The 24,271-nt window shown below is 36.7% G+C and overlaps 1 long non-coding RNA gene across 1 annotated transcript; it reads right to left on the minus strand.

The window, feature by feature from the left end:
- Nucleotides 1-13,874: 13,874 nt before the first annotated feature.
- Nucleotides 13,875-23,914, minus strand: LOC309658282. Its single transcript, XR_014262173.1, has 2 exons — nt 23,881-23,914; nt 13,875-23,578 (listed from the first exon to the last, which is right to left on the minus strand). It is a non-coding gene; the product is annotated as an uncharacterized lncRNA (long non-coding RNA).
- Between the last annotated feature and the right edge of the window lie 357 nt (nt 23,915-24,271).

Here is a 24,271-nt window from a genome sequence, read left to right on the forward strand (position 1 = left end):
CTTGTCAATCAGAGAAACTACAGTCTCATGTACCGGTTTTCCAGTTTCCCTGTCAACTACCGCGTCCAGACCCCTTTCCCCATACATCAACTATTGTGTCCCTGACTCTCCGGTGGAGATCTTTCTCTCTTTTTATGCTATTTCCCACCAGGCTAACTGACATTGGTGTTATGTTCATTTTTTACATGGGACTTCTATTAACCTAGATTTCTTTATAATTCATTCTTGTTTCCCTAGGCCTATCATTTTTAAAAATTTTATTGTGTCCTTGGATTACTGGTTACTCCTTCAATGATCATAATCCTCCAAATTGAGCAGCATTCTCTAATGTGAAGTGTAAAGAAAGCAAATAAAATTGTCCTCACTTACAGGCCTCAGTGATCTCTGTCATTATTTTTGAGACTTAAGATTCACTTGATAAAATGGATATTACTAGGTCCTACTCCCTTGCTGGGGATTCACTAGAACTGGGGTAGACCATAAAAACCTGCATTTGGTCATTCTGAGAAGAGTTGAAAAACATTTATCTAGGAGATTGCTGTGAATATGATGAATGAGTAACAATTCTAAGTGAAAATACTGTTGGGAAAATGGTTTCTGAAGGTCTCATCTCCAAATGATCTATCTTGTAAAAACTTCAATATATTTGTACTGATTTTTAGGTTAGGAAGTCAATACACATGACCTTTCCAAACTAGGTTAGATATAGGAAGTTAAAAAAAAAAAAGATGTATAAATAGCTATTCTGCTAGCATATAAGTATTTTCACTATATCTGTATTAATTGTTGTCTACACATTTTTGTTGTTTTCCATGTAGCCTAGATTAAGAAATACTTTGATATGTGTCATGGATTTGTAGCAACTCTGGCCATCTGGTAAAGATTTCATAGAAGCATCAAACCTATTTTTGAAATGTGCTACCTTCTTACACAGTGCTGTGTTTTAACATTTTAATGACTAGAATTGTTTATTTCATGGCATGTGGCTTTTCTGCTCATACTGGTAGCAATGCCCCTAACCTCTTACCACCAAAAAGTGTTAAATCAGAATTTCCAATTTATGTGCCACTGACCCTTTATTTAAATGTGATCTGGATTTAATTATTATAAACATGATTTAACAAACCATATGCTCACTCATCTGTTCTTTATTGTATTAATGTGTCCCCTACAGGACTCTGAAATGAATGTATAGTGGACACGTGTGTCCGGATAACTAGCAGCTAACAGGTATTTTTGACTCATTTTTAAGACAGAAATAATAAAGTAAAAATGAACAATAAATTATATAAACTATAATGTAATAAAGTATCATTTATGACAAAAAACAAAACTGTGACATTAAAGGGCAGTCTGGTGATTTATTTTGTTTAGAAAAACTGTGAATGTGAAAATAGCCATGCCTTGTTTGTTGCTACATACAATTCTGATTTTTATTTTTTAATGCTGGGGAGATTTGAAGACTAAAGCATTAATAACAACATCTACTCAAAGTCAGTGTGTGGATATCTCCATACTGCTGCATATACTCTAGAATAAGTTTTTGACTTGCCTACCAATTTGTGAAACAGCAAAATAAAAGGCAAAGATTTCAACTTGATTCTTTCCAGAGCCAGCTTCAATTTAGACTTTTAAATTACTGAATTTCAGATGGCTTTCTTGAGTGACTCTAGACCTACTGCACTGCTCTAGAAAAAAACTGGGTCCTACCTTATGTACTAGGTGGCTTGACTATATGCTCATATTTAGGTTTTTCATATTCTCCTACTTATTCTTTCATATTCTGGTCTTTTTACTTCTATGAAAACCACTAGCACTTTCTTCCTACTGTCCTTCCCTGAACTGAAAGGCTTGCTTCTCAAATAACGTTTGAGGTACACACGGGAATCAGACAGTGGGTCTCATCAATAGAAAATAGTAAAAACAAAACAAACAAAAATCTACCTGACCATCAGAAAGTTTCCTTACTGATAGCAGCTGCAGACATTGACTCAGAATCCTGCATGAATTAAAATGGTTTTCTTTAATGATAATATTTATTCAGAAGGTAATACAAATTATAAAATTTCTTTACTTTTTAAATCTGCATTTCCTTTCATTTTTCAGTTTGGGGTTATTAACTTTAACATGATAGCAGGTGACCAACATAAGAGAATTTTCCAACATCCTAACATACTGCCTACTACAATGTATAACAGTACCTGTGATAAACTATATCATCTTATGGCTTAAGATAACTTAATGATATGAAACAGACAAGGACAAAAATATGAAGTTTTATATGCTTAGTCCATGCCTGAACATTTTTGTTTGTTTTCAAAAATAGTTGAATAAAAAAATTTAAATAGATTCCATAATAAATGGCTAATTAATTTCATTGTTCTGGGAATAATATTTTATTGTACTATCATTCTCTTTGATGTGCATATTCATATAATACATCACACATGTGGTGGACAATTTCAAGATTTTAAAGTAATCATACTGGAAAACCAGCTGAGAACAATAAATCCCAAATACCAGGTGACAATTTCCTTGGATATTTGTTTGATGTTACAATGTTTAAACTGAGTCAAGCTTACTTAGGTTTCCTCCTGTTCCCCAACTTTTCTATACAGGTCAAGGGCTATGCTCAAAGTACTAAAAAACGTGGAAAGGAATTCAAAGCAAGGCAATATATATATACGTATATATATATATTCTGAGGGGGTTTTTAAAGAATAAGAAAGAGGTTTCAGAATTAATCTCAGCATGCCCTTTGAACACATGAAACTACCACAGGCCATTCTATTTTATTTTATCTTGTTTTTGTTTTGGTTCTGGTTCATGGCAGGTATGTTATCCTTCACTATGCTTTCTGTGAGGCATTCCTACACCTTGGTCACTGTGCAATGTGGGTTCTACAACACAGGGGCTTCAAATGTTCCTCCCTATTCATGCTAGCCTTGATATAGCCCTGAGGCAAGCTTCATGAGTACTGTATGCTCAGTGTAATAACCCCTGGTAGGAGGAACACTTCATATTGAAATATTCTCTAGATCATCTTCCTTTTTTACTTTGTAAAAGTCTTAAGGTATGATCCATCTATTTTGGATTAAAAGTGAAGTCTATTTTGGGGGGCATTATATAATAGAAAGGTTCATATCTTTTGCGTGAAAGATAACAGATTATATATTTTTAAAAAAACAAGTAAAGATTTAGTTATATAGTGTTTTCTCAAGATAAGTATCTGGCTAAAGTTCACAAAAGGAGACACCATCTTTTTTAATGTTTTAAAGAAAAAACAATGATATTTTTAAACCTAATGAGTGTGTGTTATGTACTATTAATTGTATGGAAAGGTAATGGTACCATCCCCATTTTAAGAGATGAATCAATTTAGACAAAGAAGAAATGAGTTATTTAATCAAAGTCATAGAACTACTAAATGGCAAAACTGAGCTCAAACGCAGGAAACAAAGATCCCATGTGCTGCAACTAAGATGCAGCGCAGCCAAATAAATAAATAACTAAATATATATATACTTTTAAGTATACAGGAAAGTAGATGGGGGTTAAAAAAATTATTCTAATTAAATTCATGGGGATTTCCCTATCTATGGACACAGTGTCCATTAAGATCTTTCAAATATGGGAAGTGTTGAATATCTTTAAGTGCAAATTAATTTAAAGAATTTTGTTTGAAGTGGAAAAAAGAGATTGAATGTGTTATTCAGAATCAGCTACTTAGCCAAAATTGTTTATTTTAAAATCATATTATGAGGTAGCTTACAAACTATTCCATGGACAAGGTTTGCTTGCATAAATGTTTTTACTTTGTAAATAAAGTGTACATAAAGAAGAGTACCAATACAAAGAATAATATACTAGCTTCAAGATGAAAGTTTTATTGTATTTAGGGTATTTTGTGGGATGTATATCCCAGTCAAATGGATTTTAAAGGTACATACTAACAGGAACAAGCCTAATTGTCTTTACATAGTTTACTGCATTGTCAAATTTTATTTTGTGCCTTGTAATTTGATCTAAAAGAAAAATATTGCATTCTTTAAATGTACAGCATTTGAAACCTCTAATAATGGAAGATAGGTGATTTAGAACAATTCACACAGTGTGGACAATGAGAGGAGCTGCTATATACGTGTGTGTGTGTGTGTGTGTGTGTGTGTGTGTGTGTGTGTGTGTGTGTATTTTTTTGCCCCAGATACCATGTTCAGGACATGGGAGAGGATGAATTTCTAAGAAGTGTGCCTGGTATTTGAGGATTGCTTTTCTCCTGTGGGCATTTACCATCTATTTAAGGATTGCTGAGAGGCTGAGAAATGTTTTTGAGAGCATCTGGGTTTAAGAATAGAGTAACTGTCAATAAAGGGTCCCATGTGATCTTTCTTTACATTGGGTTTGCATCTCAAATGGCTATATCTTAGTAGTAAGAGAAAGAAAGGGAAATAGGTGCTCATAAGGATTTCAGCTCAGCTTTGAATCATCTTAATGATTAAGACAATCTCTAAAATGTGACTGAGGTTATCTGGTTCCAGATGCTGGCAAGAGCAAGTGAAAATAATAAATGAATAATATAAGGTAAGATAATTGCTCAAAAAAATTGAGAGGTCTCAACATTTCTTTAAAAAGTTCTGTAAGTACAGGGCTTCCCTGGTGTCGCAGCGGTTAAGAATCCGCCTGCCAATGCAGGGGACACAGGTTCGAGCCCTGGCCCGGGAAGATCCCATATGCCGCGGAGCAACTAAGCCCATGTGCCACAACTACTGAACCTGCGCTTTAGAGCCCATGAGAAACAACTACTGACGCCCGTGCACCTAGAGCCCTGCGCTTCAACAAGAGAAGCCACCGCACTGAGAAGCCCGTGCATCGCAATGAAGAGTAGCCCCCGCTCACCATAACTAGAGAAAGCCCGCGTGCAGCAACCAAGACCCAACACTGCCAAAATTAATTAATTATTTTTAAAAGTTCTGTAAGTACAGAATAAGTAATATTCATGCACACAAGGGAACAAGAGAAAATTAAAACAAAACAAAAAAACTAAACCCCCCCAAACCTAGCACAAAACAAAGAGCAATTAAATAGACACACAGAAACTCCAGATATTGGAGTCCTCAGATCTTGACTTTAAACTATCTATACGTACTATTTTCAATGATATAAAAGACAAGATTGATAATTTGGCAGACAATGTTCAAGAACTGGGAATTACTGAACTAAAAATTTCAGAGATGAGATCATGAGCAGATTGACCACAGCTGAAGAGAAAATTAACGAACTGAAAGAAAAGACATGTTAAAAAACACCCTAAAAGAAAAATGGAGGGGCTTCCCTGGTGGCGCAGTGGTTGAGAGTCTGCCTGCCGGTGCAGGGGACACGGGTTCGAGCCCTGGTCTGGGAGGATCCCACGTGCCGCGGAGCAGCTGGGCCCGTGAGCCACAACTACTGAGCCTGCGCGTCTGGAGCCTGTGCTCCGCAGCAAGAGAGGCCGCGATAGTGAGAGGCCCGCGCAGTGCGATGAGGAGTGGCCCCCGCTCGCCGCCACTAGAGAAAGCCCTTGCGCAGAAACGAAGACCCAACACAGCCAAAAATAAATAAATAAATTTTTAAAAATTAAAAAAAAAAAAAAAAAAGAAAAATGGAGTGATTAAAGGATGGAAAATGCAGAAGATAAAAATAAGAATATAGAGGATACAAAAGAAAAGTCTGGATCTACAAATGGAGAGGAGAAAAGAATGAGCTAGAAGTAATATTTGAAGAGATAATGGCTAAGAATTTTCCAAAACTAATTAAATGTATCAAGCCAAGTATTCCCAAAGCTTCACAAATGCAAGAAAGAACAAATAAATAGAAATCCATACCTAGTCACCTCATAGCACAACAGCTGAAGGAAAAAAGAGATAAAAATTTAAAAACAGCCAGAAGGGAGAAAAAGAAATCTTATGATCAAAGGATCAGCAGAATGACAATTGCCTTCTCAAGAGGAAAAATGAAATCCAGAGAACTTGGAATGATATCTCTAGTGTGTAAATGGAAATAACTGCCAAACAAAAAAATATACTCAGTGAAATATCCTTCAAGTATGTATTGTTTGGGAGGTGACATGAGGGATGCTTTTGGGTGTTGATAATATTCTTTTATGACCCGGGTAGTAATTACATGGGTGTTTACTTTGTGATAATGCATTAACTTGCATCATATATGTTTGCTCCTTAGGTGATCTTATCTAGTCCTGATGCATTTAGATATAATTGGTATGCAGATGGCTTTCAAATTACATCTGGCTTGCATATTTCCATAAACTTCACACCATATATCAAGCTCCCTATTTTACATCTCCTCTTGGGTTTTCAATAAGAATTTCAAACTTAACACATCCAAAGCTGAGCTTTGGAAATTCATCTCCCCTTCCCCAAACTATCGTTTCAATCATTAGTAAATCTATTCTTCTAGGCTTAAAAATTTGGTGTCGTCCTTGATTCTCTTTCTCTCACACTCTACATACAATCTATTAAAAAACCATTTGATTTTTCCTCCTAACTAATTTTGCCACTCATTACCACTCCTACTGCCACTCTCCTGCCCAAGTCGCTATGGTCTCTCTCACCTCAGTGGTTGCTATAGCTTTCCTAACTCTCCCTGCTTTTGCCCTTGAACTCCTATAGTATTCTCTCAACAGAACAGTGAAAGTGGTTCCGTTAAAATATCAGTCAGTTCCTCCAGATGCTTCCCCTCTCCAGGTGCTACCTTCAAGGCCCCACTGATCTTCCTTTCCTTTCCCATTTCCCCTCTTACTTCATGTCCTACCTTCTCTCATGTCCTAATTTGCCCCAGCGACAGCAGTCTCTACTCTGATCCTTGACCTTGCTATTCAGGGTCTCTGCACTTGCTGTTCTTCTGGCTGGAATACTTTTCCTCCAGATATGCTCATAGCTAACTCCCTGACTTCCTTTGGATTCTTATTCAAAAGTCACATTCCCAGAGTGCCAGGTGACTTATCTAACTCCCCTCACCTCCCACACAGACACACAAACATCAACATGCTGTACCATTCTTCAATGTGTTATTTTTTTCCTCTTAGCACTTACCTCTGTCTCATGTAAAAATATAGTATCTCATTTATCTTTTCATTGTCTTCACACTAGAATGTAAGTCCTATGAGAACAGAGACGTTTGTCAGTTTTGATCACTATTGTATCCCCAATGGCTAGAACAGTGCCTAGCATTGCATGAGGTACATAATAAATATTTATTGAATGAATTTTGAATAAGTGAAAAGAAAGTAAAATAGTAATTTCCCCCTACTTATACCTATAAATATTTTGAATGTTAGCTCAAATAATATGCATATGGAAAGTTAAAAGAAGCCTAAATAAAAAAAGACCCTGAAACATGTTTATCAGATTACTATTTTGAGTCCTTTTGTTAGACTACCTGGCCATGGTAAATGCATATTATCTAAACAATTATTTTATGTCCTGTAATAATTAAAGTAATTTTGACCACATCTAGGTATGAAAATAATCCAATCATTTAAAACATAGTATATTAATAGAAAATTTGAGGTATAGTAAGGCCAACAGATCAGGAGACAATTGGACGTTGAAAAGAGATTTTATTACTCACAGTTCCCAAGAGGAAGGAGCAAGCCACACCACGCCATGGGGGAGGGGAGCGCACAGAGAAGCACCAGGGTCGGGCATGAGGCAGAGGGAGAGGGACAAATTGTGGGCAGAAATCTTTATTGTGGTTTCTGTGGAAAGGGATGGGTGAGGTAGAGTTAGCAGGATTAGAATTGCCTCGTTTGAATAATTTCAGCAAGCCCACAGGCATAGGGGCGGTCCTTGCTGTCTAGTCCTGGACCCTGCAGTGATTAGAGCAGTTAGTGGCCTGATTGTGACAGCCCAGTAAGTTAGGTGGTTGGGGATGTAGGCTCTAGATCGGTTGGTTTGTATTTGAAAAGTGCACCCCTGGGAGGAGGACTTCTGGTAGGAAGGGGATGAGGGAGGCAGCACGCCAAAGCAAGATGACTTAAACATACTATCAGGTTGTCCAGAATAAGGCATATTCAGCATATGCATGTAGAACAGATATTACAGCACCAAGGTTACAGAAGCCAGAAACATGGTTGACATACCTAGTTAATTAGCCACTAAGAACCATCTTATCCAGAAGTTACAAATTCTCCAAGGTATGGTCAAAATTCTCAACTCAGTCGATTTGGTTGAAGCATCAAGGTAATCAACAAAATTTATAAACACTGATTATAACATGTTGATAAATGACGGTAGATCCTCAATTAAGTTTTCAAAGCAGTTTCTCATATTGAACATCATTTAATTAACCCTCTAGGACCTACAGTACATTTTCCATCTCCATTTTCATGAAGGAGGGAACTGTGAGCCTGAGAAAATTCTCCTGTTGCCCAGATTTATAAGCTAGACATTGTTGTAGCTAGATCTGATACTCCAGCCACCTGAAGCCAAATCTTTATGAGCTGTATCATGGAACACCTTGGCTGAAACCTTCTCATAATTTAATCCTTTAAAGAAAAAGAAATAAAAACATGGAGCTATTTCTTCTTTACAAACTTGTATAACTTCAGCCATTAACCATTGATGCCATTATCAAAAGAAATAGGTTTTATACTTTCTCTTTGCTACTGCTTTATATTGACAAGTCCCTGAATAGCATTCAAATGACTGCAGAAAGTTCAACAGTTAAATGATAGGATTTAACCCATAGAGAGATACATTCACATCCTAATGCATTTCAATGCAAAGAACTAATATGTAAGCTCCCTGAAAAACCTGCCTTCCGAAAGACTTACTGATACAAGTTATGACTGTCATTTTATATAGCACCTTCTGGTGTTCTGATTTTCACAACAGCAATACATTAGTATTACCCAATGCTTTTCGTTGTTCTTAAGGAAGATGTCATGCTAGTATCTTACTTGGTAAGCTGTTACGTAATTCTTCTATCCTTTCCTTTCCCTCTTTTTGTAACCATCAGTTAAATCTGCTTGGGAATTTGGTTTAGAGAGGTTGTGTCAATGTATTGATAATTTGGGGATCAAAAGTATCCATGTACTTATATATACATATGTCATATACATAATATCACAAAAATAGATGTCCTCCATAACCAAATAACATTGACAACTAGATAAGAAATATTGTGAGTATAGATTGTGACTTTTTCTTCATTCATAACCAACATCCTAAATTCCCAGACATACACAAGAGAGTTTAAATATTCTGATCCAAACAACTCTAGCAGGTTAAACATATCCACTGGGTTGAGTTTACTGATTGAAATGTCTGGTCTCAATTGCAAGTGCCTCTGTTGTGCTTTCTCCAGATGACATAAGGAAACTTCTCTTCCTGACAAGAGACGAAACATTTCTGCCAACTGAGGTGACATTGTGTTCACTCAATAATGATACAAGGCCCTGAGGTCCTTCAGCAAGAAAAATAACAAAGAAATCCTCATTAGCTAACTGAGGAAGAATGTAGGTCATCCCACAGAGAGAATGTCATGCATACACGTCACCTAGAACATTTGTTCTTCATTAATTCTGTAAACCCAAGCTGGGCTATCATCTAGTAGCATTTTAATACTCTGTCCTCTGTCAGAAATAATGGTTACGGTGTTTGTTTCCTCTGTAATGTACTTAAGAGAACATTTTATGATCATTTGCCTTCACGTCAATAAATTCAAATAATGTTTTAGGATATAATATGATTAGATTTAATATTGGTAATAACAGTTTGGATTTCTCAGATGAAATAAATGAGGACTATAGTCATCTATTCTAAAGAGCTTATTACACAAATTCATAAAACTGCTATCATTCTTAGTGTTGATATTATGCAAAGTACTGGTTTAGTTATGGCCTTGTATTTTAAAAGTGCTTATTTATAGGAAGAAACTCTAAGCCATTAATTTCACCTACAAAAAATTCCCCTATAGTGAAACCTAATTTAATTAGTCCATCAGTTACATGGTAGATACATAGTTTCTACTTGCTAGTACTTAAGTTTAGAATTTTCTCATTATTGGATAGAAAACAGCAGAAACATAATTATATTCTAAAGAATGTTACAAAAATAATCTTTAAAAAAAGATACATATTGTTTCTTCTGTCAGGATTATTTGGTAATTTATCTTATGTTATGTTATGATATCTATCTATCATTCTATAAATTGAGACAATGTTGTTTTTGACAATGGTACAAAGCCCTGAAGTTTCCTGTAAGAAAGATAGGGCATTTTTTAAATAAAAAGGATTATTAAGTAGATGTTTCTCTTCTTGGGAACATATGCTTTTAGCAATTTTCAAGTAATCTTAATTATTGAGTGTGCTAAATAGACCTATCGTGTCAGGTTTTGTGTAATAATATCATCTTTGTAAGTACTGCAAAAGTCACATTCTTAAAAGAATAACTATGGTAACACCATGTATAATAAGAACCATGCATGACTATTTAGCTAATAAAAAAATGTTTAAGTCATTAATCTACCTAATTGTATTAAAGATTTAAGACTGAAGACAAGTAACAATTCTAATAAGATATTAGATCCAAGTATATAATATTAAGGTCAGCATTTTATTATTATTTCATAGAAGCATTTAATTCTTTCAGCTTTAATTTCTTTGAGAAACACAGGCGGGTCAACAAATAGATAAGGATATAACCCTATCAGCTTGGGCTGTTAAATTAGGCCAAGTTTTGGAAATAAAACTCCAAATGTGTCTTTAAAAATGTATGTGTATATAAATTTGAATTACAGTAATTTAAAATAGCGTAGCATAAAATTTATGTGAAACCAATTTTATGTGCAAAATCTAAAATAATTTGAAGTATGTCAGTTATCACATAATTTCAAATTGCAAAATGTGTTGTTACTAATAACAGTAGCAGTAATCAATTGGCAGGTGAATGGAAATCTCTCAGTTGTCAATATTTATATGGTTTTATGCAAGATGTGAATTATAAAAGTACTCCAGGAGCATATTCTCATAAAATGCCAGTGCCCAGGACTGAAAAGTGGATAATACCTACCTACAGGAAAAGAATATATATATGTATATGTGGCTAAATATAACTTTTTTCACTGAAGATGAATTTTTACTCTGCTCAAACATTGCTAGTCTTTTTCAGGAATATAGCTTTGAGAATGGTAAATTGGTATTCTTCCCTTATTTATTCTACTTGTTTTGCAAACAGTGACTTAGGGAAAAATTAACAGTATTTTTCAGCATTTCCCTGATGTGAATCTCCTGAGCTCTCCTTTTTTCTGCCAGTTCTCCTGCAGAAAGACAAGGCCAAACCCCGAGGCACCGTCTCCTCACTCATATTTCAGGCTGAACGTATAATGAAAGTCAATGAGAAATGTCTATCTGCTGTAGTTTTCCATTGAATTCCACTTGCCTGTGATGCTATTTGCAAGTCAATTGCAAAGCCAAACTCATTTCCCTCTTCTATGTCATATATTGGAATATACTGGCTGATAGATGACAGAGACAGGATATAACCATAAGTATTAAAGCTGTTACTTTGCATGGATACATTTCTCCTTTTATGTTGTGTTATTGCCATTATTTGGGATTTCACTTTAAAATGATTGGTCTCAATTTACTATGTAATTGCTTAATCCTATCATTGTATGGGGAAAAAATAGTAAAGTAAGAGGAAAACTCAAAATCAAACCAGAGATTTAGTCTACCATTATTCCCAACCAGACTAATCATAAAGATGTTGGGGGGCTGTTTAAGAAATGTTTTAATGAAAGTGACTACTTTTATAAGTAATATCCTTTAATATAAAGGAGCAAAATAAACGCTATAACACAATTTCACTTTGTGATTTAACCTGTGACCTGTATCTCAGAATTGGAGATACTCGAGGCCAAGGTCTCCGTAGTTGTAAGGTATCACTATTCCACAGCTTTCCTGGTTTCCTCCCTCCAAAAATGTATTGTGTATAGATTCTAAAGTATTTATATCTGAAAATGTTGCATCAAATTATCTTTTTCTAATCACTCCTTTCTCTGTTCTGTATAGCAATCTTTTCTCTGTTTGGTCTGTTTTCACCACTAGTATTCCTCCTTTCCAAAGAAGCTTGAAGATGTTGTTCCAAACAGCTCTATATAATTTAAACATAAAAGTATCCTTCTCCTAACTAACCAACAACAAAAAAAAAACAAAATATCTTCTCTTATTCCTCCCAACATGAATTTGTATACATATTCTCTCTTTACGGCTCTCCCTACCTCCTACATGCTCCTATAATCGCACACAGTTGTCTGCCTTCCTCAATAAAACCAATTGCCCCGGGCCCAGTTAGTGGCATGGCTCAGTTTACCTATCTTTTTAAGTGCTTTTCCTTGCCTGGAATGCTCTTTCTTCTCTTGTTGGGGGTGAGGAGGAGCACAGAATGGGACACTTTTTCATCTTTTAATACTTAGCTCAAATGACTTCTTGTCACCTTTCCCATGTATGTCCCCAGCCAAGCAATCAGATGCTAACATTTTAATTATAAAATGCCGGTTTTATATGTCTTTTATGGCACAATTTATTGTAATTTTTTTTACTTATGCATATGTCTACCTAAAGTAACTATACATTTCCTAATGTCCTATTCAACTTTCTATCCCATAAGCCTAATAAAGTGCCTGACCGAAAATATTCCTGAATATATATTGAAAAAAAATGAATTTAGGGGTCTGAACCTTCTTTCCAGGCTTTCTTTCACTCTATTGTTGTTCTGAGGCAGGAGATAGATGGGGCCCCAGCCAAACAGCTGAAGTTCGTCCCCTGTGGCCAGAAACTCCATAATAGCAGAAGCTCCATAAAAGCAGGATGATGGAGGAGGCTGGGCCCCACCCAGATAAGAGATAAAAGACCACATATTCCTCATTCTCTAAGTCAAGGAGACCTCCCCAACTACACAAGGGCAGAAAGGCTCCTTGGAGGTCAAAAAGGGAGGAGACGCCACCCCACAGTAAGTGATGTCAACTACCCACAGTCCTCTTCACTAGAATCCATCTTGGCTAAGAGACGTGCAAGCACACATGGGAGGACCCTGAGATATACCAAATACGGACTCAGAACCAGTCAAAGCAAGACGATTGGTCAAAGGAAACCCGAAAGAAATGCCACATAAAAGTGATACAGGCTTCCCTGGTGGCGCAGTGGTTGAGAATCTGCCTGCCAATGCAGGGGACACGGGTTCGAGCCCTGGTCTGGGAGGATCCCACATGCCGCGGAACAACTAGGCCCGTGAGCCACAACTACTGAGCCTGCGCGTCTGGAGCCTGTGCTCCGCAACAAGAGAGGCCGCGACAGTGAGAGGCCTGCACGCCCGTGATGAAGAGTGGCCCCCGCTCGCCACAACTAGAGAAAGCCCTCGCACAGAAATGAAGACCCAACACAGCCAAAAATAAATAAATAAATAATTTTTTTTAAAAAAGTGATTCAAACTACCACGAGGGCGTGACTCTCTCTCTCTGAGCCCACCCATGTGTCTATCCACACATACTGTACCCTTTTTCCTCCTAATAAACACTTTACTTGCTTCATTACTTTCCGTCTCTATGTGGAAATTCATTTCTACACAGCTGACAGGCCAGGGCCTTGTCGTGGCCACTTGTCCCTGGTTGGTGGCTAGGATTCAGCGCTCTCACTGCCACTGCCCGACCTCAATCTCTGACCGGGAACTGAAATCCTGCTTCAAGCCGCTGCAGGCCGAGGCCACCAGAGATCAGTTCTGCAAAATATTTTTTCTCATTCCTCCTCCTAGTACATCAAGCACTTATTTTCTTTCAACTTTGGTGAGTTGAGTTTTGAATTCTTTCCTGAGAATCTATTTTTTTTTTCCTGCCAGCTTCTTCCTCTTTACTATTAATTGTTGATTTTCATCCCTGCTATTTTAAAGCCTATCATTTAACACAGGAGCTTTCAATTGTATCCAATGCTCTAAAATAGGTGCTTTATTGGTCATCTCATCACTAAATCCTCAATATTTGTCAAAAGCTTTTTTTGGTCTAAGCCTTTGCTTATAATTTGGTAGCGTTGTTCTAAAGCCTTCCTTTGCTCAAATGCAAAGCTTCTACATAAATATATTATTCAGGAAAAATGGCTGCCATTAGCCTTGGTTAGTAGGATGGGTCTTCTTCTTTTCTTTCCCTTCTCCTTCTCCTCCTCCTCTTCCTGTTTTATTGGCCATGTCTTTATATTTGCATCTTGAGGAAATAACTATAGGTGATTAAATGACAAATGACATTTTATGTAAAATGATGCTATTCAAACTGTGGTCCATGGAACAGGAGCAGCGATAACATCTGGGAGCTTGTTAGAAATATAGAATCTCAGGCCCCAGCCCAGAACCCATAGAATCAGAATCTCAATTTTAACAGGTTCCTCATGATATTGTTATGTACATTAAATCTTGAGAAGCACTGAGGTAGACTAAATCCATTTGTCCATGAGAACTATACATAAGATAGTGAAACAATATAACACTATTTTAAAATGTGTCTATCTGTGCTTCTAGACTCAGTGGCTATGCTGTAAAAGTTGACACACGTAAGTTAAAGTTTTCTAAATTCCACAGGTAGGTGATTCTGTGCACAGATACAGAATGGACGTTTTTGTTCAGGGAAGATTAATGGCACTGTGCAATAAATAGTTGTCAACTATGGGGCAAGCACTGTGTTAGTTTATTTATTGGGATGCAACCGAGAACAAGTAGAGTCCCTGCCATTACTGAACTAGCAGGTCTCTTGAGGGGGAATGCAATAGGTTAACGGACACAGTTCAGTGTGACAGTATACTGTAGTTCCTGAGGGACAGGGTCAAGGGGAGCACAAGGAATGATGGGAAGATAGAGGAACAGCAACATGTTCTGCATTTACAGGATCAGGGAAGGCTTCCTGGAGGAAGCTGCTTCTTGTGATCATAGTAAAGTAGTAAAAACTGAAAAGTTGTAAGTCAAACTTAGTTCTTCTGTGGCATAGGGCCAATCTCAATGATTATACTTACGTATTAACAAATATTTATCTTGGTTCAAGTTGCAGAGATATAAAAGGGAAACTTTTACTTAAATCAGATTCTCCAAACAAATTTACTGCTGGTAACATATCTTTGCAGTGCATGAGACTTTCTTCAGAGGCAGGCAGCAAGAAAAATGTAGGGACAAGGGAAAAATCAGAGCTCTTCCTGCCTGTGTAGGAATGTAACATATCTTTGGAGAGATTTATCCTTCTTTCTTTAATAGGGGTAAACAGCATTTAAGGATTATGTAAATTGGTATGCAAATTGAGTTTTAACTTTGTCCTTTAAAATCTATCTTTCCAGATGATCTTAACTCTGTTTCTTAAACATAAATAAAATACAGTAGTTGAAATTGTGTCAGTGCTTGAAAAACATACAACATCTGTCATGAAATTTTAAATGTAAATCAAGTTTTCTCTAAAATTATATATTCCTTGGTTGCATAGTGACCAAGTGTTTGTTTAATCACCAGTCTTTAATTCATCATAAATATCATATACATGCTCTTTGGCAAATATTTTTCAATAAAATAATTAAAAAGAAGCAAATTACACTTCTCAAGCACTGGTATTTTAAGTGTGAAAGGGTTAACTTTGTGGCAGAAGCTTTTTAAATAGTATGCTAAATACATTTTTTTTTTTCTGGAATTAGGGACATATTTTGGAATTGAGAGAAAAGATAAGGTCCCCAGTTCTCTTGGGGTTTTTTTTTTTTTCTACTATTCCCTTTTTCAAGGTCCTTGACCTAGTTTGTCATTTTAATACTTTATATCTTTCCTCTCCAGTTTCTTATTCCCTTGATTGTACCTTCCTTTGTCAACACCTAACAGCCAAACAAAATTGATCAAATGGAATGAGAAGGATTTTCCTTGGGGATGTAGTTTTAAATTTATTTCCTTCCAAAATTTAAAATTTCTTAAATTCTTGAAGTGGAAGTTAACAGCTGGTATAAACTTTTAGCATGCAGTCACCTCCTGAAACTTTCATGAAATTGGAAGAAAATGTACGTTGGCAGAGCTATTCAAGTTATCTGTTATTATGTGTTATCTTCCTACATAAATATCTAGTTATTTTTAGTTAATGAATTAATGAGCTGCTCCTTGAAATATGATAATTAACCACCATTTGACTGATAGAAGAAACAAATTCTCTGATGGGGAAATGAGAGGCTTTCAGGAATTTTAATCCCTTATGCAAAGCGCATTTGAAGCAAATATTACTACCCTGCACACTTTCCCTTGTTAGAGAAAACTGTTTTCATTTCCATCAATCTCAGTCTATTTATTTAGAAATTACTGAGTTATTAGAGCTGCTGTCTGGTCTCTTGTGTTTAATTTTCACTCGGCATCACATTTAGAAATCCTAGCTGCTGACAAAGTGCTGTGTGGTTCCATTTCTGCATCTTCCAGCCCTATAAAATGAATCTTGCTGTGAAAAATGAAGATTAATAGGCTTCATAATGACTCTCCCCTGCTAAAACTAATCTGAATAAAGATGAAAGGAAGAGAGAGAGAGAGTGTGTGTGTGTGTGTGGTGCTAATGGTGTGGAAAGAGTGAGATGAGACAGAAACACAAAAAACAACAGTATGGATTCCTTTGGATAAAAATAAGCCGTGATGGTATGGAAGTTCCTCAAAAAATGAAACACAGAATTACCATATGCTCCAGCAATATCTACTTCTGGGTATATACACACAAAAAAACTGAGAGCAAGGACTCAAACAGATATTTGTACATGCATGTTCATAGCAGCATTATTCAGAATAGTCAAAAGATGGAAGCAGCCAAGTAGCCATCAACAGATACGTGGAGAAACAAAATGTGATGTATACCTACAATGGAACATCTGAGCCTTACACAGGACTGAGATTCTCACACGTGTTACAACATGCATTAACCCTGAAGATAGGCTAAGTGAAATAAGCCAGTCACAAAAGGACAAATATTATATGAATCCACTTATATGAGGTACTTAAAGTAGTCAAATTCACAGAGAAAGAAGTTAGAATGGTGGTTGTCAGGGGCTGGGGTTGAGGGTAATAGGGAGCTGTTTAATGGGAGCAGAGTGAGTTTTGGTAGACGGAAAGAGTTCTGGAGACGAATGGTGATTGTGGTTGCACAACAATGTGAATGTACCTGATGCTACTGACTTGTACACTTAAAAATGTACACATAAAAATTTTATGTTATGTAGATTTTACCACAAAAAAATATATAACAGGAACCTAATAACCCACTCATGAATCAAGTAACAATTTCTTACAAGTATGGCATTTCAAAATATAAGGAATAACCATTTCAAGTATGTGCTGCCTTCTTTTCAAAAGTGTCAGTAGTTTCTCAAAGGCTTCCAAAACAGGTATTAGTCATGAAGGGATCTGACCAACTCTTTAAGTGAATAGGGACTCTGGTTCCTCCTCATTTACTTTAGTTATCTAAAGCCTGGACAATCTTGTTCTTCTATGTTAAAGCAATGTCATACACTGCTGTTTTTCCTGAAAACAAGCTTATGACAATTTCAGGCTTTGGAGAGAAAAGCACTGACACAGGTGGTGTTTATACGTTAAAAGAAAGACACAGTTCAAACAGGGAGTTGATACATAGGGTGTGCTTTGTCAACCTGTGGATTTTCATGGCTTCATGGTTAATTACAGCAAGCTTCATCACTCTTTCTTTTGCAAATGTCAGCTGGACACTCGAGAGTGCTCTGCCAGTGCCTCTTCTATGGATGGTAGTAATTCACCAGACCCAGGTTACATACTTGACTTTTTAGCTATGTAAAAGGGTATTTGTTATGAATTCACAAATACTCATGCTTATTTTTCTCCTCAATTAATCTAATTAATTAATTATTTGAAATAATCTGAGCATGGGATTCACACAGATTAGGGTATCTGGGGGAATCCTAACGCTTCTGGTCTTTTGGTGTGTAAAGCAGGAAATTTAATAAAATGTGGAAGATATAACAACTTTGTTAATATGAAATGTGTGCCGTTTTATTATTGTCTGATTTTGTCACTGCATATTTGTAATAATCATATTCCCAATGAATATTAGTTAGATTGGAATCAAACATAATTTCTGAGCAGCATCTAAAGCATCAAACAGTAAATTTGTAATCACTATTTTGTTTTCAGTGTCAGTCATGTCTGCTTTCTTAATAACTGTGAACTAGTTGCTAGAAGTCCAATATCCTTTCTCCTCTTTCAGTTTCCAGAAATTGTTACACACCATTGCTCTTTGCTTAATAGTGTAACATCTTAGGGCAGGCTTACCTCTGACTCTAGTGAAGGTGGTCATTGATCCAGTAGCTTCTGTCTCCTTAGTGAATCAAACTCTATAGAGCCCTCTCTTCCTACTCTTTTTTTCAATTTACTATAATACTCTCCAGAAATTTCCAGTGACTTTCTTTGCCAGAAATCTTATCAATATTAACATTCATGGTAGTGGGCAGGAACTACTCAAAAAGGAGTGACAGTCTCAATGACATACAACTCTAGGGACAGGGATCCCATTTGATTCAACTCCGTAGGATCAAGAGAGTGTTACGGTAAGTCCCCTACATAAGAACCTTCAAGTTGCAAACTTTCAAAGATGCGAACGTGCGTTTGCATGTGCAATCATGATAGTCAGCTCACATGTCTGGCATATGTTGTCACGTGCGTGCATTCTCTACAAGTGGTTGTGCTTTTGTGTACTTTACTGTACAGTACTTTGCTGTGCAACACAAGGAGCTTACTTATGAAGACCTGATAGAATTGGAGGCCCAGAGAAAGGATGAAAAGAGACAAGAGAAAGAAAAAGTAACTGAAGAACTGAAGAGATTCACGACGTAGGAAACGGCAAGGGGATTTTCTTTATTAGAGGAGGCACTGTTAGTTTTTGAGGCACAGAACCCAAATGTAGAAGCATACACTAAGGTTGCAGGAGCCACTCAGGATGCAGTCCAGTGCTACTGTGTCATCTATGATGAGAAAAAAAGAGCTACTACCCAGACATCACTGGATCATTTTTTCAAGAGGGCAGATAGAATTGAATCCAGCAAGGAACCAGAACCTGTGCCATCAAGGTCAGGCATTAGTGAAGTTGCAACTTGCCCTCCGTCTCCTATTACTGACAATCCTTCAGCTCTACCATCTCCCACCTCCTCTCCCTCCTCCAGTCAGTAACTCTTCTTACCTGTTTACTCCATGCCAGCCCCTGTATGACAGCTGTTGTACTGAAATACTGTACTTTTCAAGGTACTGTACTTTAAGATTAAAAATGTCTTCTTATTTTTTGTGTTTGTTTTTTTATGTATTATTTGTGTGAAAAGTACTATAAACCTATTATAGCACAGTAGTATATAGCCAGTTGTGTTAGTTGGGTACCTAGGCTAACTCTGTTCGACTTACGAACAAACTGGACTAAGAACACACTCTCAGAACGGAACTTGTTCGTATTTACAACTGTTACAAAGTGTGGGATATTTATAACAATACGTGATATTATTTGAATATATGAGATGTACCAGGCACTTGGCTAAACATTTTATAAGCCCCATCTAGTACAGTACCCAAGATAACTTAGGGGTCACACGGGCAAGCCATTAAGCTAAATAGAATAATAAAGAAAACGTGACTCTCTTTACAATGCTCTTTCTTTTTTTTTTAACATCTTTATTGGAGTATAATTGCTTGACAATGTTGTGTTAGTTTCTGCTTCATAACAAAATGAATCAGCTATGCATACACATATGTCCCCATATCTCCTCCTTCTTGGGTCTCCATCCCACTCTCCCTATCCCACCCCTCTAGGTGGTCACAAAGCACTGAGCTGATCTCCCTGTGCTATGTGGCTGCTTCCCACTAGCTATCTATTTTACATTTGGTGGTGTATATATGTCCATGCTACTCTCTCACTTCGTCCCAGCTTACCCTTCCCCCTCCCCCTGTCCTAAAGTCCATTCTCTACGCCTTTGTCTTTATTCCTGTCCTGGCCTTAGGTTCTTCAGAACCATTTTTTTTTTCTTTAGATTCCATACATATGTGTTAGCATATGGTATTTCTTTTTCTCTTTCTGACGTACTTCACTCTGTATGACAGATTCTAGGTCTATCCACCTCACTACAAATAACTCAAGTTCGTTTCTTTTTATGGCTGAGTAATATTCCATTGTATATATGTGCCACATCTTCTTTATCCATTCATCTGTCGATGGACACTTAGGTTGCTTCCATGTCCTGTTTATTGTAAATAGAGCTTCAATGAACATTGTGGTACATGACTCTTTTTGAATTATGGTTTTCTCAGGGTATATGCCCAGTAGTGGGATTGCTGGGTCATATGGTAGTTCTATTTTTAGTTTTTTAAGGAACCTCCATACTGTTCTCCACAGTGACTGTATCAATTTACATTCCCACCAACAGTGCAAGAGGGTTCCCTCTTCTCCACACCCTCTCCAGCATTTATTGTCTGTGGATTTTTTGATGATAACCATTCTGACTGGTGTGAGGTGATACCTCATTGTAGTTTTGATTTGCATTTCTATAATGACTAGTGATGTTGACCATCCTTTCATGTGTTTGTTGGCAATCTGTATATCTTCTTTGGAGAAATGTCTATTTAGGTCTTCTGCCCATTTTTGGATTTTTTTTTGTTTGTTTTTTTCATATTGAGCTGCATGAGCTGCTTGTAAATTTTGGAGATTAATCCTTTGTCAGTTGCTTCATTTGCAAATATTTTCTCCCATTCTGAGGGTTGTCTTTTCATCTTGTTTATGGTTTCCTTTGCTATGCAAAAGCTTTTAAATTTCATTAGGTCTCATTTGCTTATTTTTGTTTTTATTTCCATTTCTCTAGGAGGTGGGTCAAAAAGGATCTTGCTGTGATTTATGTCATGGACTGTTCTGCCTATGTTTTCCTCTAAGAGTTTTATAGTGTCTGGCCCTACATTTAGGTCTTTAATCCATTTTGAGTTTATTTTTGTATATGGTGTTAGGGAGTATTCTAATTTCATTCTTTTACATGTAGCTGTCCAGTTTTCCCAGCACCACTTACTGAAGAGGCTGTCTTTTCTCCATTGTATATTCTTGCCTCCTTTATCAAAAATAAGGTGACCATAAGTGTGTGGGTTTATCTCTGGGCTTTCTATCCTGTTCCATTGATCTATATTTCTGCTTTTGTGCCAGTACCATACTATTTTGATTACTGTAGCTTTGTAGAATAGTCTGAAGACCGGGAGCCTGATTCCTCCAGCTCTGTTTCTCTTTCTCAAGTTTGATTTGGCTATTTGGGGTCTTTTGTGTATCCATACAAATTGTGAAATTCTTGTTCTAGTTCTGTGAAAAATGCCATTGGTAGTTTGATAGGGATTGCATTGAATCTGTAGATCACTTTGGGTAGTAGAGTCATTTTCACAATGTTGATTCTTCAAATCCAAGAACATGGTACATCTCTCTATCTGTTTGTATCATCTTTTATTTCTTTCATCAGTGTCTTACAGTTTTCTGCATACAGGTCTTTTGTCTCCTTGGGTAGGTTTATTCCTAGGTATTTTATTCTTTTTGTTGCAATGGTAAATGGGAGTGTTTCCTTAATTTCTCTTTCAGATTTTTCATCATTAGTGTATAGGAATGCAAGAGATTTCTGTGCATTAATTTTGTATCCTGCCACTTTACCAAATTCATTGATTAGCTCTAGTAGTTGTCTGGAAGCATCTTTCTATGTATAGTGTCATGTCATCTGCAAACAGTGACAGCTTTACTTCTTCTTTTCCAATTTGGATTCCTTTTATTTCTTTCTCTTCTCTGATTGCTGTGGCTAAAACTTCCAAAACTATGTTGAATAATAGTGGTGAAAGTGGGCAACCTTGTCTTGTTCCTGATCTTAGTGGACATGGTTTCAGTTTTTCACCATTGAGGATGATGTTGGCTGTGGGTTTGTCATATATGGCCTTTATTATGTTGAGGTAAGTTCCCTCTATGCCTACTTTCTGGAGGGTTTTATCATAAATGGGTATTGAATTTTGTCGAAAGCTTTTTCTGCATGTATTGAGATGATCATATGGTTTTTTTCCCTTCAGTTTGTTAATATGGTTTATCACATTGATTGATTTGCATATATTGAAGACTGCTTGCATTCCTGGATAAACCCCACTTGATCATGGTGTATGATCCTTTTAATGTGCTGTTGGACTCTGTTTGCTAGTATTTTGTTGAGGATTTTTGCATCTATGTTCATCAGTGATATTGGTCTGTAGTTTTCTTTTTTTGTGACATCTTTGTCTGGTTTTGGTATCAGGGTGATGGTGGCCTCGTAGAATGAGTTTGGGAGTGTTCCTCCCTCTGCTGTATTTTGGAAGAGTTTGAGAAAGATAGGTGTTAGCTCTTCTCTAAATATTTGATACAATTCACCTGTGAAGCCATCTGGTCCTGGGCTTTTGTTTGTTGGAAGATTTTTAATCACAGTATCAAATTCAGTGCTTGTGATTGGTCTGATTATATTTTCTATTTCTTCTTGTTTCAGTCTCGGAAGGTTGTGCTTTTCTAAGAATTTGTCCATTTCTTCCAGGTTGTCCATATTTTTGGCATATAAGTTGCTTGTAGTAATCTCTCATGATCTTTTGTACTTCTGCAGTGTCAGTTGTTACTTCTCCTTTTTCATTTTTAATTCTATTGATTTGAGTCTTCTCCCTTTTTTTCTTGAAGAGTCTGGCTAATAGTTTATCAATTTTGTTTATCTTCTCAAAGAACCAGATTTTAGTTTAATTGATTTTTGCTATCGTTTCTTTCATTTCTCTTTCATTTATTTCTGATCTGATCTTTACGATTTCTTTCCTTCTGCTAACTTTGGGGTTTTTGTTCTTCTTTCTCTAATTGCTTTAGGTGCAATGTTACGTTGTTTATTTGAGATGTTTCTTGTTTCTTGAGGTAGGATTGTATTGCTATAAAGTTCCCTCTTAGAACTGCTTTTACTGCATCCCATAGGTTTTGGGTCATCATGTTTTCATTGTCATTTGTTTCTAGGTATTTTTTGATTTCCTCCTTGATTTCTTCAGTGATCTCTTGGTTATTTAGTAGTGTAGTGTTCAGCCTCCATGTGTTTGTATTTTTTACAGATTTTTTCCTGTAATTGATATCTAGTCTCATAGCATTGTGGTCAGAAAATATACTTGATATGACTTCAATTTTCTTAAATTTACCAAGGCTTGATTTGTGACCCAAGATATGATCTATCCTGGAGAATATTCCATGAGCACTTGAGAAGAAAGTGTATTCTGTTGTTTTTGGATGGAATGTCCTATAAATATCAATTAAGTCCATCTTGTTTAATGTATCATTTAAAGCTTGTGTTTCCTTATTTATTTTCATTTTGGATGATCTGTCCATTGCTGAAAGTGGCGTGTTAAAGTCCCCTTCTATGATTGTGTAATTGTCAATTTCCCCTTTTATGGCTGCTAGCATTTGCCTTGTGTATTGAGGTGCTCCTATGTTGGGTGCATAAATATTTACAAGTTTTATACCTTTTGCTTGGATTGACCTCTTTAATTTATTTATTTATTTTTATTTTTGGCTGTGTTGGGTCTTCGCTTCTGTGCGAGGGCTTTCTCTAGTTGTGGCGAGCGGGGGCCACTCTTCATCACGGTGCGCGGGCCTCTCACTGTCGCCGCCTCTCCTGTTGCAGAGCACAGGCTCCAGACGCGCAGGCTCAGCAGTTGTGGCTCACGGGCCCAGCCGCTCCGCGGCATGTGGGATCTTCCCAGACCAGGGCTCGAACCCGTATCCCCTGCATTGGCAGGCAGATTCTCAACCACTGCGCCACCAGGGAAGCCCTGGATTGACCTCTTGATCATTATGTAGTGTCCTTCTTTGTCTCTTTTAATAGTCTTTATTTTAAAGTCTATTTTGTCTGATATGAGAACTCCTACTCCAGCTTTCTTCTGATTTCCATTTGCATGGAATATCTTTTTCCATCCCCTCACTTTCAGTCTGTATGTGTCCCTAGGTCTGAAGTGGGCCTCTTTTAGACAGCATATATATGGGTCTTGTTTTTGTATCCATTCAGCCAGTCTATGTCTTTTGTTTGGAGCATTTAATCTATTTACATTTAAGGTAGTTATCAATATGTATGTTTCTATTACCATTTTCTTAGTTGTTTTGGGTTTGTTATTGTAGGTCTTTTCCTTCTCTTGTGTTTCCTGCCTAGAGAAGTTCCTTTAGCATTTGCTGTAAA

Source organism: Balaenoptera physalus, assembly GCF_965194825.1.
Source record: "Balaenoptera physalus genome assembly, chromosome: 3".
Lineage (NCBI taxonomy): Eukaryota > Metazoa > Chordata > Mammalia > Artiodactyla > Balaenopteridae > Balaenoptera > Balaenoptera physalus.